Raw genomic sequence first — 13,359 nt, 5'->3', positions numbered from 1 at the left:
TATTTAATCAGAAAAGAGCCTTATTGGGACACATATGGTGTAAATAGTTCAAAAGATATTTGGATGTTTTCATGACAGAGGGTTTTCTTACACTTCAGCCCTTAGAATGTTGCATTTTATTTTTCCACAGCTATGCCCTTTTTTTTGAAGGTGGTATGTCGTTTTTTTTTTTAAACCAGAAATTAGCCCTATTTTTCCCCTCTCTTTCCACAGGAAAATTGTCTTTTGTATGGAATTCTTCTGGTTTGCAGTACTGTGTGTGTTTGTAAAAGAAATATGCATGTTTTTAAAAGTTCCATCACACAAGAGAGAACTTGTTTCTTCTGCTGATTTGAATGGAATTGAACTTTAAAAGAACAGGTCTATACATACACAACTTAGAAACCTTAAAACACTGCATGAAAGGAAAAGTCCTGATTATCCCACCAAATGTTTGCTGAAGAGGTTCAACGGGGGACTGAATGATAATGACAGAAAACATTTGAACTCCGCTAAATACCTCTCGAGCTGTCCTGCATTTATTGAAGGTAAGTGAAACTTGGTTGATTTCATCTCGTAGGGGGCTTTATTACCTCTACTTCTGAGCATAAGTTATTCTGAATTTTAATTTCAGGTTTGGGGTTTGATACATTCTCAGACTAAAATCAACATTTTTCTCTCTTCTAAGAAGTCGCTTTTGCATACCATTTGGAGACTCATGAATTACAGATGTAAAGCTGAAAAATAAAAGGCGAGACAAACTCCCTAATACCCCGGGAGAATTTTTGCCGACTTTGAGATTTTGCTGTGAAGAACTTGCTTCTTTTTCGTCTGGTATAGCTGGAATGAAATGTACACGAAAGCCTGGCCACCCTGCTGCCGAAGTAACGTTCGTTCATAGTCTGGGAAGAGATACTGTCTCACTTCCCTTCTCTTCCTCTCTTTTAAACTTCTCCTGGATCGCCTATGGGCTACTTAAAGTAGATCCACTTACAACCTCATGCGGGGCCTTTATAAACTGCCGTCCTTATAACCAACCTCACTTTTATTCTCAGCGGCTCTCACCTGGCCCCGATTTGAAGATAATGAGACCTCCCTTTATATTCATTTAGAAGCTGAGTTTTGCCCTTGATGTTACATTTTATATTGATTATCAATTAACTTTTAAGTTGCAGTTAAGCTTAAGTACTTTTTACACATAGGGAATACAGCACACGCTGACTTTTTTTTTTTTTTTTTTTAACAGAAGCTTCCCTGAGGGCAACATTTCTATTCAATTGCAGTATATCATATGAGTCTTTTATGGCATCTTCAGTTTGGGGACAAGTATATTCAATATGATTTGTCCAACTTTATTTATTATGCCATAAAGTTTACTTTCAACAGTTAAAATGCTCTTCTTGATATCTAGGTATTTAATGCTGGATATCATGCTATCATTGAAGAATCAAAAGTTATGGAATAGGAATTAGTTCTGGGTTCTGTGTTGACAGATGTGTACTTTCACCACTGGCTGGCTTTATGACTGTGTTCAAATCAATTAATCACACTGTGTCTAATGTTATTGGAACGCGAGGCAATGTTATTCTATCTTTATAGAGACCTCGAGTCTTTCCTTTGGATCATACTCACCTTTATAGATTCTCACTGATGGCTGCCCCAATTTTATGCCTACCGTACGTTTTCGAAGTTTTGGTCTATGCAGTAGTCTAAATTTTATGATACGAAATTAGTGGCAACTCAACATGGGAATATTTTTCCATCTGTTGACTGTGCCTCTTAATAGTGACAGAAATAACTATTAAATACGTAATTGTAAGTAACTTATTCAAGACCCACTACTATTAATTCATGAAGCCATGATTCAGATGCCAACTGCTGGCCTCCAGACTTTGAGTTCTTTATCTATTGTCTATAACTACAAATGTACCAAGTGTATCTATTCACCTATAACTTTTAAAGTAGTTTTTACTTAACTGTTTCCAAAAAGGAGTTGGTGCAGCTTTCCATAAAACATCAACACGCAAGACAGTTAAAAATTAGGATAAAACAAGGGATCGCAAACATAGAAAAATGGAGTGAAATTACGATAATTGAAAACTAAAACCTTCACTAAACTGATTACTGCAATAGTGATTCAGGAGTGCTCTTTATAGACAAGGCAAAAAAGGAAAATGTGACGGGTTATATGGCTTTCATTTAATACAAGAAAATATTTATGTATTCCTCAGTAGGGGCAAACTTTGATACTAAATTCCAACAATTTATAACATGAATCCTTTACTCTCTCCTTTATTTGTTCATCCAACAACTATTTGTTGAATGCCTTTCGTGGCTTCAGTATTATGCCTGTCACTAGGGACTCAGTGGTGAGCAAAATAGTTTTCTGTCCTTATGGAGAGCACAATAGTGGAGAAAATGGCCATGGGTTCTTACATTAGTTTGTAATTACAAAGCGAGATCATTGCCATGTGAAAAGAAGCACAGTGCTATGAAAGCATATAACAAGAGAATATGAGCTAGCTAGACTTGGGGTTTAGGAGAGGTTTCCCTGAAGAAGTGATGTTAGAGCCGAAATCTCAAGGATCCGCGGAAGCTATTTAGATGCTTCCTTTCGAGGTGCTTCCCATAGACAAGCAGCATGGGCACCAGCTGGGAGCTTCTTAGAGCTGCAGAATCTCACACTCCAGCCTGGACCTATGATGCAGAACCTACTTCTGTTTTAACAAGATCCATAGGTAATTCCTTTGAACAGTAAAGTTTGAGAGGCCATGATCTGGGGGAAGGGGTGAGATGAAACAAAGGGAACAGCGTGTTCAAAGGCTCAGTGGTAGAGAGGAGGATTGAGGAATTAAAATATAGGCAATGTGGCTGCGGTCTAGGTAGCAAAAGGAGAGGGGATTGGCATGAGGAGGTAGTGGAGATCTGTGTGTGCTGGGACCACTCAAAGCAGAACTTTGTAGGCCTGAAAGACCCGAGATCTTTGAAGATTTCTGAGCAGAAGAAGAAGATCATCAGATCTGTGTTTGGAAAACATTACCCCGCAGTATAGACCAGACGGTATTTGGAGTGGAAGCAGAGGGCCGTTGAGGTGGCTATTATGGTGTCTGGGTGAAAGATGATAGTGTGGAGATGGTGAGAAGTAGACAGATTTGAGAGATATGCAGTGATGAAATTAACACGCTTTGATAATAGTTTTAATATGAGGGCGAAGGTGAGTGAGAGGTCAAGGATTACTCCCAAATTTCAAACTTGCCCCTTGTGGATACATAAAGATATTGAGATAAGGAATCTCTGAACGACTACTAGATTTGTAAGGGAAATAACCAGCTGGATCTTAGATATGTTGAATTTCAGGTGTCACCGAGGCAGTGTGGAGATAGATATCGAAGAGGTCGTTAGAAAAGTGGGTTCCGACTGGTCTGGATTAGACATATACATTTGGGAGTCAGATTAACATGTTGGATAATTAATGTAGGGAAGATGCAAATGCAAAAAAGCTTTTCGTTGTACTATCTCTTGTATTGAATTCCAATAACCCTAGCTAATTTAATGAGAGCGATTTTACAGAGTGTCAAATTCATATAGTCCAGCTCTACTCTTTTCTGTTGTTTAAAGTAGGTTCTGGAATAGAATTTAGATAATCTGAGAGAAATGGAGAGTCAATATATTTTTTTTTCAACGTTTTTTTTTTAATTTTATTTTTGGGACAGAGAGAGACAGAGCATGAACGGGGGAGGGGCAGAGAGAGAGGGAGACACAGAATCGGAAACAGGCTCCAGGCTCCGAGCCATCAGCCCAGAGCCCGACGCGGGGCTCGAACTCACGGACCGCGAGATCGTGACCTGGCTGAAGTCGGACGCTTAACCGACTGCGCCACCCAGGCGCCCCTATATTTTTTAGACTTTCTCAAATACTGATTGTCTTGACCATGCTTTGGCAGAAGGTGGATGGAACTCACTTAAAAATTGAATTCCATGTGCTGTAAGCATGAATATTATATGTTGCCAATTGCCTGGTCTATAATAGACCCACAATAATATTTGAATTGCTGATTGTTGAAGTGAGAGCTGTATATTTTAGATATCTGACTCGCGGGTGGTAAAGCTGGTATTCCATTATGAAAATTAATGAGCCTGATAAACCTTCCCTTTCAAATAGAGTGTCATCCTACCTCTGTGCAGAGAAGGGTGGCAGAAGCTGGGCCAAAGCTAATCTCTTTTGGCTGGGCCAAAGCTAATCTCTAATATATCTTTGATTCTGCTCAAATCCATGGACAAACATAAGTAGTGCGGAAGGTATAATTTGACTGGAAAATTGAAGTATAGATTTTATCAATCAACTGAATTAGCCATGAAAATATAAATGTGACTTGTATAGATAGAGTAAGTTTTCCCGGCTGCACAATATATACCCAAGAGGTTTAATAAATTAACCCATTGCATGGAAGGAGGAACTAGAATCAGGGGTAATTATAGAAATTTCTAACAACTGGTGTAGTAAAGGCACAAACCAGTAAGAAAAGACGTCAGTCATGTTGCTGAAGCTGTTGGCAGGCATAACGTGAATGAGCTTGGTGGTAGGTATTCTGGGGATGAGGAGCCAGGGTGGTAAAATCATGGTCCTCGAGGAGGAAGAGCAGGTTGTGCGATGTGAATAGCAGTATTTCACTATTTTAACAGTCAACATGGCCTGTTCTGTTATCTCCTGGCTGAATACCAGCCCTTCCTGAAATGTAAGTTTCATTTGAAAAGCAAGAAATGAAGCCAGTAATTTTTTTTTGAAACTGATTTTTTTAAAGTTTATTTATGTATTTTAAGAGACAGAGCGGGGGGAGGGCAGAGAGAGAATCTCAACCAGGCTTCTCGATGTCAGTGCAGGCCGATGCGGGGCGAAACCTCACAAACCGGAAGATCGTGACCTGAGCCGAAATCAAGAGTCGGACGCTTAACCGAATGAGCCACCCAGGCACCCCCCAAGCCACTAATCTTTGGTTGGAGCATGGCTAATATTTTGTTATTATTTTTCACTGATGATTAGCCAATAGGTTCATCTGCTTTTTAAGCCATAAGTAATAGAAGAAATGACTGGTCTTCGTTGTCATTGGCAGAGGGCAATAATGTGACACATCCTAACGGAATTTTTTATTTATAAGTAAGAAAGGAGGGGAAGAGGTAAGATATAGACCAGTTGTGCACCATTATACTTAGAATATGGTCTTTCAAATGACTCATCCCACTGCCTTGGATTCTGGGAAGGGTTTCACGGTATAGGCTCTGAGAAAGCACTGAGTTAGGGCTCTTAGTTGAGATTATATGATTTTAGAGGACGAGACAGCACAGCTTGAAATAATCCTGCCATAGAAAGCTTATTTTCCTGACCACTCACTATCTTGGGGCTAAAAGAAGAGTCAAATACACAAGAAAGAACTATTGGCTGAGTTCAGGTCCTTGAAGCCCAGCTTTCTCTTCCTTGATGCTGAAGTGCGTCTCAGACCCCACACTCTTTTTCCACCTTCTCTGTCCATCTTTCTGCCTGTGTTCTGTGTTCTTAACTATGTTTCCCATACCATATTGTGAATTCACCTCAGTGTCTGAAATATGCTTTATCTTTCATAATTAAAATAATCTCTGATTATTTTTACCAAGTGAGAGTTAAAACTCAGGTTCATCACTTATGAACATTGCCTGGGGCTTGATCAATTGGAACATTATCAGCCAGGCCACTTTTCCTAGACTCTGTCTTAATGACTACTTTGCCACTTCTACCTTTGGGGGAATATCTATCAAAAATGATGCTGTGATAGTTCGCACTGCCCTTTAAACATTGGTTTAATGCCAGACTTTAGTTAAATGCCAGTCCTGCCCAGATAACCAGATTCATCGGCTCTGAAGACTTCATTTGACTGATTTAAAAACAAAAATATACTAAATCATGGTCCCTAGAACCGTATATTGGTACAAAGAATAACACGTGATTAGCACATAGGTTGTAGTTTAGTGCTTTTCCTTTGTTTGTTTGATGAGTGGTGTGGATTCCATGAAGAAGGATAATCTCAGGATAGGGGTTTAAGAAAAGAACAGGATCTTCTTCCACTTGTTGCCCTGAAAAAGATTTATTATGGGAGTCTGGCTGTATCTTGTCTCCAGTCCATCTTATTCTTAGTAATAGATAATAATGGTTATACTTATGAATGCTTATGCATGGTTCTATCATAATCCCAAATTAATGACTGTTTCAGTGTTAAAATCATCAATAGTGAAATAGCCTCATTGTTTTCACTTCCAACCTCAAAGTCTTGAGATACATTTTTTTGTAACCAAGACTTTGCTTTGCTTTCCTCAAATAACAAGACCTTAAATGAGGGAACATCTCCGTTTCTTGAGAACCAAGAGATGAAATGAGCATACTTGCATATGCAAATACATGTCAAACATAAACTTGGAAGGATTATTCCATTTGTATGGCATGTAATAGGAAATTATGACCTTCAGATAATCTCAAAATTGAGCTAAATTTCATCCTTATCCCCAAGAGAATGGGAATGGTCCTAAAAATTCTCCTGTTTAGTAAATACCCATGAGACATTTATCGCTGATCTCATGGAGGGGTGGCTTCAATAGAGCCAAATAGTCAGTTTAGTGTTGCCTGAGAGAGAAAACAAAGATCTCGTTCAGTACAAGGTATTACAGTGTTGAAAGTGTGTAATTACCTTCTGTAGGACGTTGCACATTATTTCTCTTACTGTTGGAAATATTTGAAATAGAGGCTAATTTATCGCATCCTCAACTCGTGTCAGCTTTGTAAAATTCTGTTGTTTCGTTTTCCAGATAATTTTTCCTTGTGAAACTTTCTTTCCTTTGTCTCCTAATAAATATGCCCTTTCTAAGTCTTTTTTCTTTCAAAATGGAAAGACTAAAAAGGACTACTTTTGTAATTAAAAGTCATTTTAAAATAACCTCAAAAGATTGTTTCTAGATATCAAAACATCTTTATGGTCCCATTTCTATGGCAAGAAAGACAAGCAACTGGGATCCTGTACATTCTACTGTAGTCTACGTTAATTACCTTCTATTAAAAAATGACAAAGACCTTTTTGAAAGGGAATCTGGCACTCTTTCCACAGAAATGATGGCAGACACCCTACTTTGCTGATTTCTTGACACTTCTAATTACCTGTATTCATTTGAAATCGTTCCCTTTGTAGAGAGTTATTGGCATGATTTTCTGAGAACAAGAGGAAAATGGAAAACATTTTAGCAAGTTAAGGAAAAAAAAATCAACAGTATCATTGTTTGCCGCTTTTGTTGAAACTACCTACACGAGTCATTTGAGGGACATGAAGGTAAATGAAAGGTTATACTTTGCCCTGCACGTTGTTGCTGGTATTTGTAATGTCAATAACTGTAGAAGGTTGTCAGGAAACTGGAGAGATAAAGGTCAATAGCAATGACAAATATATCATTGTATGTGTTTGAATATGCAATATCAGCCTAATCTGCCAGTGGAGGCTTTCACACCCTGGAAATATCAATCAGGTGCTATATGAAACCCATCTATTGTTCTCTAGTCTCCTAGACTGTGATGGGGAGATCCCAAGATTGAAAAGCCATCAGAGATTTTTTGGGGGGTGGCATCATAGTCATTGCTGAATACACACATAAATGCTCATTATTCCTTTTAGAGTTTAGTATATTAACAGTTACTCAGTTTCTCAGATGGTTTCATTGGTGGCGAAATAAAACATTTTCCTATCACCAAAATGGGAAGACTCAATTCAGTTTTGTATATCATTGCAGTAAGGTAGGTGCCAGAACCTTTCAGTGATAGAAGCAAAATTAAATATTAACTATGTCTTTCATACAGTCTTGACAAAAATTTAGTTGGGCTAATGGTGAACCTTTATGGCAAGTTCTGCCTCCTGTTGCTTTCGACATGTTAGAAAGTGTGGTCATTTGTATTCCATAATAAATTATTTACAAATGAAATGCACAATAGTTTACTTAGACTGTGTCTCCACTAAGAACAGACTTATTAAAATGTATTTTGTTGGAGCCAAACCAAAGTATTCAGATTTAGTAGACAAATGCATCTATCTTCCTTTTAGTGAATTGTGCTAAAGAATTCACTTAAAACCTTCTGGGAAATGAAAAGTAAAAATAAAATAGCAAGAGATCTTTTAAATGAATGTGCTTCAACTTGGTCTTGAACACCTGTAGAACATAAAGGCAGTGTGTTTGAAACATAGAGGGATCATATTTTATGGATATTACTTTTTTTAATTTTTGCATCTTCTGGTGTTCTCCATTAACATCAAATATTTTGAAAAATCTACTCTTCCTGAGACGTTCTGCATTTTGGGGGGGGGGTTCTAATGACCCCTTTCCCCAACGCTGGCCCAGTGCATTAGTCAGCCTTCCCAAATGTGCACACGGACCACATGGGAGGAGATGTGAAAAAGAGATCTGCTTCTGAGGAGTGCACGGAGTGACAGGCAAAAGAGTAGTACATTCAGCCGCACCCTGAGGTGACAGAATAAGAGAAAAAGCTGGAGGGGACAGAGAGGGCCTGAAGGAGAAAAGACATGCAAAGAAAGGTAGAAATGATTTAGGGATGGGAAAATAAGGAAGGGGTATCACGAAGGCAAAATATAAAAATAATTTAACATAATAAATATAATTGTTATAGGGAAGTGAGATTTACTGAACATGGAGAGAGAGAAAAAGAGGAGAAGAAAAGGTAGAGTTTCAGAGAAAAATGGGATAATATTCAGGAAGTTGATCAGAAGGGAAAGTCCTAGATAGTGAAAGGGAAACAAAACTAGTCAAGTCCCTGTTTCCCAGCCAAGGGACGATGAATCGGAGGCTCCAACTCACCTGTCTTCTGCACACGCCACATGGAAATGAACCTGTTAGGAAGCTGTGTGTCCTGTCCGTTGCAGTCAATCTCCAGTGTGCTTGTACATTTCTTTCCACTTCTAAATATTTCAGAAAGTTCATTAGGGATCTTTTACATAGAGTGTTATTTCTAAAGACCCAATGATTTCCAGAGGAATAATCATTTTAGGAGACCTCGAGCAAAAACCATTAATGGGTTACGTAGGACATGTTGAGATTGGACTCTTTTATCTTTCACTGGTTTCCTTTTGTATTTCATTAGTTTTTGATTACATTTCTGACCTCCAGATAAGACTCCTATGTAAGTAAACAGTCCGGCTAGATTCACCATGTGCCAAATGACAGCTATAGTACTCTCCCCAAGGTTTTATTTATTTGGCTTTTGATTTTTTGTAAATTGAAACGATATAAGCAGAAGTAGACCTTGACTTTTGTCCTCTTACTTGAAGGTAATATTTTCTTCATGAAGGTAACTGAAAAGTTTCAGAAACAATAAAAGGGCTCATATGCACTAGACAGATGTTAAGTAGAACGAACTCTTCTTTGTAATTTCAGCAGCTTGCATGAAGGCGCTGGAAACAAAAGTGTCCCGGACTGTCTATGCTGGAGTGTCTCCTGCTTATAAGCTAATGCCGGAGTGAGAATAAAATGTTGAGGGTTTATATTTTTTCATTTATTTCTTGCCCTCCATTTTGGGGGGTGGGTAAAGGCTAGTTTGGAGATGAATGGATAATTTGGTGTAAGGAGTTTCCTATTTCTTATGATCTCTCTCTCTCTCTTTTAAGTTTGTGATATAACACAAAGAAATAATGATCATTTTGTGCAACATAGGGCTATTCTTTTATGTTGGATGACTGCTATTGAAAATCAGCTTAGTAAATCGTAATTTTCTATTGAATCTACATAATTTTGCAATTGCTTTCTTCCCTTTCACAGTACAATATTTGGGCAATGACAGGAGTACACAGTAATTTTTACTTTTCTCTCTTCTCTTCTCATTGTTATCACTGATCATTTTAGTCATCAATGACCCACAGTGGGACGCACTCAGCATTTGCAGAATCATTCCATAGCTTTTTCTCTTTGGACGGAAAACTTAATATAATTTCTAAGTGTAATAACCTCCTCTACAAGGTGAACGTGCTGAAAGATAACTGTAATTCACCAGTGTTAGGGATGGGGGAGATTAGATATAATTTTATTCATATCTATCTTCTCTATCTCTCTATGTAGACAGATAAAGTATTAGACATGACAGAGTGTGCAGTTGTGAGGAAAATCACAGTCTCAGGTCTTTTCTGAGGTAAGAACAGGGTGAAGGCTAAATGCTCCAGTGTTGTACAAGTTAACTTATGCTTACTTACACACTTACACACAAGCACCCGCCGCAACTCTCCCTCTTTCTTTCCCACATGCCACACGAACCAAGTTTTCCTGTCTGAAAGGAAAAATTATCTAGCTTTCAATGCAATATTAATCTTTTCCAGATATTGTTCCTTCTTCAAAACTCACTAATCTTATTTATTAAGAGCGTGCTTCAGGAAACCAAATATACACAGAATTATTGTTGGGATTTTGATACCTCTCCAAGATACTGTGATCTGAATTTAAGCAACGGCGAACACCCAAAGGGAAGGAAGAATAGTCAGATAAGCAAGTAGAAAAAAATAGAGCGAGTGTTCTCGGTAAAAAGTAAAACCAATGAACTGGCGGAGAGAATAAAATAAACTTCAAGTCTAAAAAAAGGAAAGGTTTGTTCAATCACAGTAAGAAAAAAGATACAGGAGGCCACAGTGGATCACAAGCTAATTTTAGGGGTTGAAAACAGAAACCCATTGTTCAAAGACAAAATACTGATAGACAGTCAGCAAAGAATTTAGGGAACACAAATAACCATCCACATTGTATGCATTGTTAATCAGTTCCGTGTCATCATACTGTGTTTTTAAGGATCCCACAACTTAAGTGAACGTGCAAAATTTGCAGTCGATCCCAAGGAAGCAGCAAAATAACTACATGGTTGGGAAACAGTCCCAATGAAACAAGGGTAAAAGAACTGGCCTTGTTTAGTCTGGAGAAGAAAAGACTTGGAGGGAATTAATAGCAGGCTTCAAGTTCATGAAGGAACACAGTCTGTTGCAGGTAGAGGTGAACAGCTGGTCTCTGTTTCCTTTGAGGAGAGCACAAGACAGCAGTTTTTCAATGCAGTAGATGGGATTGAGGCAAGATATTGGGAAGATCAGGGGAAGTGCAGGGAGAGGGTTCTCAGGATTTAGAATGTGTTGAGGGAATTATTATTATCATGTTTTGGAGTTAACCCAAATTGCAGAATAAAGAGAGAGAGCAGAAATCTGTAAGACGGGAACCTATCTATAGAGGAAAAGAGACAAAGAATGAAGAGTTGTGATCTAGGGATAAAGGCCATCTGGGATGCAACAAATACCGAATTCTAGAAGTGTTATAAGAGTTAGAACACTTGATGATAAGGGAAAATATGCTACAGAAAAAAAGGAGATAAAACAGGTAAAGACAAAACCATGGAGATTTGAGGGTATGGCATGTATTGGGGCTAAATGTACAATTCTAATAAAAAATTTGTTTTGCTTGGGGGGAGAAGAATTCTAAGTATTCATGTGTACAATATATACCAGCCGCTAGCAATTTTTTAAAAATTCTGTTATATTGATGTCCTTGAATATTAAAAATACGACTCACAAACAGATTTGCCATATTTTATGCCCAATTTTATAAAAAAACAAAAAAATAACGGGGAAACGGGCTAAGTAGCTTCTCAAGTCTTAGCCAGCCTTTTGGTCTCATGACATGGGAACCGTGATTGTGTGCTAAGTGAATGGTGGTACCATCTATAACACACCAAACAAGATCCAAAACACATAGAATGTAAAAAGCAGTATTATAATCCAGAAAAAAATGATTGCAAAACTCATCAACCTACCTTATCACAGGAGAATTAACTGAGTAGACAGGGATCTAGGTCTTATGCAGAGCAAACAAAGAAATGTGATCCACGAATTCAAAAAATTTAGAGTCTAAGATTGGTTGTCATTTGATAAGAATGTTGCATTACAGGTATATCACCTGGGACTGCAGAATCTGTTGCACTTAAAATGACACTTAGGTGTATAAAGGACCACTTTAGCAAGTTGTTGTTAAAGAATGTGCATTAGGTTTTAAAATCATTGCAGAGGTTGAAATTGCCAGTCCCCCTTGAACTACATTACAACCTAAACCAATAATCGAAATTGTGTTTAAAGATTACACATATATTATATCACGGGTATGGGTAATTAGCTGGATTTCTAGATTCCTTGGTTAGTTTGATCAATTTTCTAGTTACTTTTGTTTCTTGAAATGGTCCCTCTACCTCTTTGAAAATGGAATGGATTCTGCTTATGTTTACCTCTGTTGAGCAAATGTCAATATCTCACAGTTGTGTTTTGTCATTGATAGGTTTGGTCTAATGTGCTTTGTAATGGGCTATTTTTTTTTTTCCTGATGTTTGAAAGTTTCCTTCACTCTCAAATGCAGAAAACAGGATAGTCCGTATTTGAATTTATTTTGCCAAGATGATGGTTATGTATATTTTATAACATTCTGGTACACAGATCTTAGCAAATCTAAAAATAGATCCCTACAAATATTTTTTCCTGCTTTTAAAAAATATAGTTACAAACACTTCACTTGTAAAGGATTTTGGTTTGGAAATACATCTTGGTTTCTCTCTCTCTCTCTCTCTCTCTCTCTCTCACAAAGAAAAGCCTTTTGTTCTGGTCTCTCTGGCACTACCTATTCTGTGACTTTCTGCTGTCCCCTAGTGGCATGTTAATCTTCTTGACTACTGTGTGATCGCCTCTGGAACCAATTCTCTACTCTTCTGTGCTTTTTTGTGACTCTCATTAGCAGACATTTAAAATACTATTAAACAACCCATGAGCTGCCTTTTAGAAGCAATAACCCTGTTCTTGAGCCCAAACAGTTTTCCACTCATGAATTCCTACTCGAGTAAACATGTCTAGGGAATGCCTGCTATCTACATACATTGTATTCTCTCACTACAATAAACATTTCAGGTTTTCAGAATTATAACACAAAACTGATGAAAGCAAAATGTTATCAGTTTTGACTGGTCTATACATAACATACGGTAGCTTAAAAGGTATTTTGTGACAGGTCAGACTATTTATGTCAATGGGTTTACAAACAAAAAATTGTACTATTCCTTTTCCTTTGCTTTTCAAAATCCTGGTTGGTTACTATCATTGTAATATTTGCTCTTTTCATGGTGACATTTTTCAATGAAATGTTTAAAAAGATACAATGAAACTGTATGTATCTGAAGCATCAGATGTAATTCATTTATGTAAAAGATTTTGCACTGACATACACCATGATGATTTGAAAAAAAAAGTTCTTAAATTTTTCTGGATATTATTTTTCCATACGCATCAGAAGCATTTTTTAA

At 37.6% G+C, this 13,359-nt stretch overlaps 1 long non-coding RNA gene across 1 annotated transcript in view; it reads left to right on the top strand.

The window, feature by feature from the left end:
- The first annotated feature begins 228 nt into the window (after window positions 1-228).
- LOC147580162 (uncharacterized) overlaps window positions 229-13,359 on the top strand; it is an 89,753-nt gene continuing 76,622 nt past the window's right edge. The window contains exon 1 of the long non-coding RNA XR_015251893.1: window positions 229-527. This is a non-coding gene — a long non-coding RNA (uncharacterized LOC147580162). The remainder of the gene's footprint in view (window positions 528-13,359) is intronic.

The sequence above is a fragment of the Puma concolor genome, chromosome B3 (genome assembly GCF_028749965.1).
Source record: "Puma concolor isolate L17-30 chromosome B3, mPumCon1.1.hap2, whole genome shotgun sequence".
Taxonomy (NCBI): Eukaryota; Metazoa; Chordata; class Mammalia; order Carnivora; family Felidae; genus Puma; species Puma concolor.
This window is presented reverse-complemented; position numbering and strand designations above follow the sequence as displayed.